The sequence below is a fragment of the Bactrocera latifrons genome, unplaced genomic scaffold, assembly GCF_001853355.1.
Source record: "Bactrocera latifrons isolate USDA-ARS-PBARC rearing strain unplaced genomic scaffold, ASM185335v1 scaffold_95, whole genome shotgun sequence".
Classification (NCBI taxonomy): Eukaryota; Metazoa; Arthropoda; class Insecta; order Diptera; family Tephritidae; genus Bactrocera; species Bactrocera latifrons.
Genome location: NW_017537656.1, coordinates 1,138,043 through 1,145,909, shown reverse-complemented (window position 1 = coordinate 1,145,909; position 7,867 = coordinate 1,138,043).

The window sequence follows — 7,867 nt, the reverse complement described above, 5'->3', positions numbered from 1 at the left end:
AACATACACATATTAAATATTATTATAAGTTTTACCAATTTATTTATTTAATTTTTGATTTATTAATTACTCACAAAACTGTATTCATTACTTCACTTATCATTTTTACCACTAAGCGCCCCAAAACCAAGCATTCTAAACCAAACTTTAATACAAAAGATATTAACAATTACTAAGTGGAAGTAATAATATAAACAAGTCAAAAACCACGCAAATGTTCTATATTTGACAAATAAAATTCATTCTCCCTCATTAATTATTTGAAAGCGCAAAAACACATAATTAATTAAAGAAAAAATGCAAAAAAATATAAATAGATAAAATTAAACCTCATCAATTATCAAGTAAAACTTTAAATCAATTATGAGTAATTCAAAAAATAATTAATTACATTTTAGCATATAAATGTATTTTTATTGTTCTCTAACGTAAAGAAATTGTAAAATACCCAAAATCACTTTAATTATGTATAGTTAACGGTGAAGTAATGATTACAAGTAGCTACTTACTTGTATAAATAACATTTGGGAACAATTTATTGCATAACTATTAAAAAATAATATTAAATACAAAATTTATTATGTTCCCCTTTTCGAAAATGAGCCCTATATGCTGAATAAGTCCACATATACATAAACGAGTATACATATATATAGTATGGAGAGGCATATAAATACATATGTAGATTAAAAGAAAATATGTATATGTAGTAATTATGAGAAGAAAATAAAAATAAATTCAACTATATATACAGAATAATTGCAGAAACATTTATGAGAGTAGAAAATATTCGATAGTACTAACGAGAGTATTTTAAATAACATCTAAATTGATTTCGTTAAACTCTTTGACGATACTCGATCTTATATTATATACAGTAGAACATATTTCAGATGCGGTCTCTCGAAAACCTTCACTTGCCCTCATTCAAGGGAAGTTAGTCATTAGCTGTATCAACTTCTGCTTTTGAATTAGGTTCTGGGCCAGTAATGATCGGAAGAAGAGTTAGAGACTCAAAAGCAGTTAGATTAGAGCCGGCCATCATATCTTGGATAAAAGCTGTACTAAGCAGCAGGTAGATTAATGCAGAAAGTAAAGAAAATCGCTCAGATTAGCGCGAAAAGGAACTCCTCAGGAGAGTACACTATCGCCTCTCATGTTGTCACTTGTAGCAAATGAGCTTCTTGGAAAAGTTGAAGGACGAGCATCCATATTGATAGCCTATACTGACGACGTACATACACCTTACCTTACTTGTGACGGGTACGTTGTTAGACACTATTGTCCTGAACCAATTGGTAAGGGTTAACTTAGAGGTAAATGCCGGTAAGATAGATATAGTATTCTTTAAAAGGAGGTACAAGATCCAGTCATGATAATCCCCGAGGGGGGGCGGAGTTAACTACTAAGGATCATAGAAGTACCTAGAAGTCATTTTGTAGAGCAAACTGACGTAGAACCTCAATGTGAAAGTAGGTGAAAAAAGAAAATCTCTCTGTATAACGGAAGCACTAAAAACCACTCCAACAGGTGCTCTAGAAAGGTTACTCAACCTGCCAACAATTGACGTTGCAGTGGAAAGCTCGGCAGAGAAATCAACTCCGAGTGAAGCGGGGATTGGTGCATTTTCCACAGCAACTCCCAAGTGGATTGTTCGAAATCTGCGGGTCGGTGGATAAAATAGAACACAAACCCTCACTCTTTATCTGAGAGAAAAGGTTTCAAGTTACTCTAAAAGAGGATTGCATGCATAGAGACAAGCGACCCTCCAGCAGAACTTACAATATCTACACGGCCAAATGGCTGATGCATGTAAGTAAGCTCCGGAATCTATCAGGCTACCGTTCAAATGGCGGAATTCTGCAATGTGTTCCACGCAGAAGTCTTTACGGTCAGAAACGTTAATAACGCAGGACTTAAAGAACATCAAATAACATATACGCCAATAGCGAAAGGGCAGTAAAAGCAATAATCTCACATTGCATTGCCTCAGAGAATATCCTCAAAAGTAGAGAGGTACATAGTAAATATAGTGGTTACCAGAAAGCGGCTGCATATCTACTGGGTTCACAAGGTTGCCACAAGGTCATTACGGAATAGCGCTCTAAACAGCTGCTGAGATTGATAAAAGTGCCATCGGTTTAACTACCGAACCAGTTCAGGAAATACGCGAGACGTTAAAAATGATTGCCCAGGATATTTCCGAAAGTAATGGCAGACGGATCGGGATGAGAGGAATGCCTTAGGGTTAGAAACATCGTATACCGATTCTACCTTCTTCATATGCATACGTTTTGGTCAAACTGTACTTTACTTCTTAGTCTCCTACTTAGATCGTTTTCCAAAGTTCTCACCCATTTCATGTACCGTGCTTCCTCCTCCACCAATCCACTGCGCATATTCCACACCTTTGACATTTGAAATATTAATTATATTAACTAATCGTTTCCAACAAATCGAGTTCAATGAAGTGTGTGGGAAGTGATCCGGCAGCTTTCGTGATTGTCTGATTCTGATTTTCATCAACGCGCTCTTTCTGTTTTAATTGTTCAACTTGAGTGAAGCTATCTGTCAGAATGATTGTCACAAATCAAATGCATCGTTAGCAATAACAAGCGCATTGCAACAACAAGCCACCCCTAGGCAGACACAGACGTTAGCGGATCTCTTTCACCAGCTTCGACAACTCAGCTACACTTAAGCGCCGAATTTATGAGCTGAGCGCAACATGTGGCGTGGGTGGTTGCAGTGGCAAGGTAAGCAACTGTTGCAGCTTGTCACCGGCGGCAAACAAACGGAAGAAATATGCTTGCTTTTGAAACACTCTATTGGAAATTACAAACAAAATTTAATTCTTTTCGAGCGGCTTTTCGAAAGTACAGCACGCACCAGACTTCGAATACATGCATCGAAGTTTCGAATACATCTTTCGACGTTTCGAAATGCGTGTACTTGAAGAGCGCTTAGCGGCGGCGAGTGGTTGGTTGAGCCTGTGGCGCATTCGCTGAAGATCGACAGCAACAGTGGCGGATCATTGACACTTTCAACGGTAAGTAGGTGCGTTTGTGTTTAGGTACGTATTTCGAAAGCAATAATTTTTGAGTTTGTGGATTTCCGATTTTTGTTTTGCTACACACATTTGTCACTGATCTTGCGCGGCGATTGCGCGCGACTTGTACAGAGATGAGCATGGTGTATGTATATATGCAGCATACACGTGATTCATCATTGGTTGAGGCGCAGATGCGCTTGTTGCACGTTGTATTTGTAATTTGTAATGTATGCGTGCTTCACTGATCACTTTTCCTTTGGAAATGCAGCGGACAGACTTTTTGGCTTTACTCTAGTGTGTAGGTAGGTATATTAGTATGTATGAAGCTCGTGCTTCCCGGTGTCGCATTTGCGCGCGCATGTCACACATTATTCACCATGGTTTGGTTTGACTTTGCCACTCAGGTTAATGAACTCGCTCGCACGCATGTTTTGCGCCTGCGTGACTTTGACAGTATTACATTATCCTGTTCCTGTCATTGTTGTGTTGTGATTAATTTCATTTAATCCTGTCCGTTGTTTTGCTTTCTTCGTTTCCTTTAATTTTCGAGCTCGGCATGTAGTGGTTGTCAATGCTGGTGTCTGGATTAAGGTGAACGGACTGTGGGATATGTATATGGCTGTATTTAAAATCTTAAAAAAGAAATCATAGTTGTTGTCACGTGATTAAATGAAACAGCTCCCACACATGCAAATAAGTGTGGCACTATGTGTTTCAAAAAGGTAAATAACCTATGGATAAGAAATGGTACTATGCAGAAGAAGTGTCATTTCAGGCATTGTCATTTCAAGCTGGACGGCGGCTAAGCTTGCGAAATATGCAACCAACTAAACGCTTTAAGAAGTCTTTGATAGTATGAAAAGGCTGCAGAAACTTGCAGGATTCTATCTTAAACCCATTTTGAAAAAGTTCGAGCTTGGAATTGATAGTTGAGGTTAGATTCGAATTTAGGGTCCAATTGTCAAAATTTCTTAGGTAACTTCAGAAAGCACTGTCAAGTTGTCGAAAATTACCTAAGAACTATTTTGAAGAAGTTTGACGTTAGAATTGAATCCTTCCTCCTGCGATCCATTGTTATATGGTTTGAGGTTATATGTATTTGAATTTTTGTCACCAATTTAGTTGAATCTTTAGGTTTTCTTAGCTAACTTGAAAAAGCTCTAGATACTTGTGGGATCCTACCTTATGGGTGTATTCTACTCTAGAATTTTGAAAAATTCGATTTTTTTCATATATTTAAAGAGCATATCCTACAAAGAATTTTTAAAAATTAAAATTATTTTAAGAGCTACAGTTACTTTAGTGACGCAGTACCTAGCCCGGTAGGTAGGTAGACTCACTTTTTTATCTCAAGTTCTATACAACCGATTTACTTGAAATTTTGTGTGAACATTCTTTATATAATCCTTTATCTTTTATCTTTATATAATCCTTAATGCTTTGTTTTTAATATTTAAAAAAAAATTAAGGAATTAAAAAAAAAACAAAGCGAAAAAAATTATTTTTATTTTCAGGCAATTTTTTTTCGTGTTCCCTGAAATAGGGGCTATAACAGCATCCTTACTGATTAAGAATTTCTTTTGATTTTTTTCAGCCCATCAGGTGAGTACGGATAAATGTCACCAGGATGTGTCATTTTTTTAATTTTAATTTTTTATATTTTTTTGTAAAATTTTTTTCTGTATTCTTATGATATCAATAAAAATACCATCAAAAGTGGATAGTAAAAATATTTTTGGTTTTATCTTTTAATAAAAGTCAAAAAACTGCCCAAAATTAGATTTCTGGAGCAGAATACCCCTTAAATCAGTTTTGAAAAAACTTGAAGTAATAATTGATTTTTAGTCTTCACAGAGCGTTATGAGGTACTTTATTGTATTATTATATTTATTGTAAGAGTATTGAATTTTTCTCAGTAGACTCCTCCTGTTGGTTTAATCCATGCTCCATACGGACTTTGCTTAAGATTATAAGATAAATTGGGTTGGGTTCAAACCCAGGGCTATTGGTCTGGGTATTAAGTATGCAGAAATGGCTTATGGGTTAATACTAAGGCTAAGGCTCTTCGTCTCTTAAAACCACGCAAGTCTTCAACTGCATCAACCCACATCTTGGCCTCATAACTTACATATCCTTCGGACCATATAAGGTGACTACCTCTCTGGAAGGTGGATATCAGCTCTGAGTGGGGAATCTTAAAATATGTGCAAAAAAGAGAAGATTGGAACTGACCACAATGGATAGTCTCTCTTATGGAACGCTTTCAGGACTATAAGTAATACTATGTAGAGATAATCTTGAGATAAAGTAAAGCGACTACCTTTCCGGGAGGATAGCAGCCCTCAGTGGGAACCCTTAAAACATACACCGGAGCGACACTAAAAATAATGAAAAAAAAGGAAAAGGGAAAGGGAAAGAGCACATTGGAACTGAACACAATGAATCGTATTTTGGGTGGAACGCTTTTAGGCAGGGTGACGAAATCATACCAAGAAAATAAAGCTTCCACCACAATCGGTGGTAAATTAGTGGGAGTAGAGAAGAATCTGCAGGAAGTGCTGAAGTATCCATATAACGATTATTCCGAGGTCATCTTCAGTTTGGAGTAGTAAGTATTCAATTCTCTTGAAAAATCCATAGAACACCAAAAATTAAATCAGTTATAACTCCAAATTTGCAGACATTTTCTCATCAACAACAATATTGCTGAGTAATGCCCTCCAAATTTTCGTTGGCGCATTCCAAAGTCCGCTAATTTCTTAGCACGCACGCGACAAAGCGCATTCCTTGCCACGTCCGTCGCCGTCCAGCTAGACGAAAATGTCTGTCCGACGTCTGGCCTGTGGCTTTTGACTATTTTTGGCATTTGGTATTTGGCAAAGTGTTTAATGTACGCGCTAGATGGAGGCATAAAAATAACAAAATGGGGAAGAAAACAATAATAATAACAACAACAAATGCATTGCAGCTAGCGCGCAAGCAGTCGTTGCTGAGGACGAAGGCAAATGCAAGAAGAGGAAGAAGTTTGCGTGTTTAGACGCTGACGCAGCGCCGATCGCTACCAACTAAACTGCTGCAGCGGATGCAAATGCGGTGGCTACGGCGAGCGTTGTCTACTTCTACTTATGTTGGTGCGTGCCAAGGCTGCTCGCACACACGTACGCACGCATATACGCCATTGCCGACTTTGGGGGGTTGTTGCTGCTGCTCTGTGGCGACTGTCAAGATCACTGCGATCGTTTAACGGATGCGTCGCTTCTGTCGCTGTTGTGATTCCTGCTGCACGGTTCGGGTGCACTTTTTGATTGTTGCATTCCAAATTGGGACGTTGACGCGCACGCTTGCGATCGGTTAGCACGAATTCGGTGCGCTATTCATTGATCGTGCGATATAGGTGACTAATTGCTGTGTGGATTTTCGATATTGCATGCAGTTTAAATATAAATTTGGTATAATTAAGAATAAGTTAAAGTGATCGTAAGAACTAAACTCATTTTGGTGGCGTGAAGAGTGTTTCCAAAAAGTGAAAAACTGCTGAGTAACTTTTGAATAAGTGTGCTTAAGTTGCTATAAATACCTGTAGAAGAAAAGTTACTAAAAAATAAAAAAAATAAAAATTAAAATATAAAAACAAAATAAATTAAAAAACAGATTTAAAAAATTTAAAAAAAATAACAAACAAAAAATAAAATTATAGTTAAAAAATACAAAAATAAAATAAAGAAAAATAAAATTATAATCAAAAAAAAAATATTAATAATAATATTTAAAACTAAAAATTAATTATATTTCGAACGAGTGTCTAAAGGTTCCTAATAATATGCATAAATACTTAAATAATTCCTTACTGTTCCATGCATTAATCTAAATGCCAAAGATATACTGTGCCAAATGTGTTTGAACTTTATTTTATAATACATAAAAGTGTTAAGTTGATAATCTTAAATATTTGTATAAAAAAACAGAAATTAATTAAGAAAATAAAAATAATTTAAGTTATCTAAGGTAAGTAAAATATATAATTGAAACCATAAAACCAAAAAACAAAATAGTTATAAAATTATTTCTCCAAAATCGTCCCCACAAAGAACTTGTAAAATTTATAAATTATAGAAAGAAAAGAGAGAGATATATATAGAGATTAGTAGAGACAAATAGAAAAGCAAATGTCAGTCTCCTCCACATAGTGTCGAAAAATCGTGTTATGGAATTATTTCTTGAAATCGCTCCCTCAATGAACTTGAGAAATTTATAAATGATAGAGAGAGAGAAAGCTAAATTTAAAGAGAGAAAGAAAGTAGCAACTATAGCATCCACCAAAATTTACTAATGAGTGAGAGAGATACATATGTATATTAGAAGATAAAAACAAGAAAGTAAACGACAGTTTTCACCACTTGAAGCCCATCTTATTCATATAATAATATTTTTTTTGTATTAATTTTGATGACAATTTTTTCTATCGAGCTTCTCACCCAATATTATCATAGGAAGAGTGGATTCTAAAAGTTTTTAAGTCACCTACAAACATAACACTTACTGAACAAATTCTATTCTTGATCCTTCTCTTCTTTTATTCTTTAGAGACGATAATTCCGCTAGAAAAAATCAACAATTATGATTTTAATATAAATTTTTCACATGTTTGACCTCATGACTTATACGCTTGTAGTGAATTTACATGTACACAAATTATTACCTGTGCGAATTAAGCCGATTAAGCCATGTTCGTCGATCTGTCTATTTATGCGATCTAGTTCCATAGTTTGAGAGATACAGCTCTAAAATTTTTAGGTGTACTTTCTTCCTCAAGAA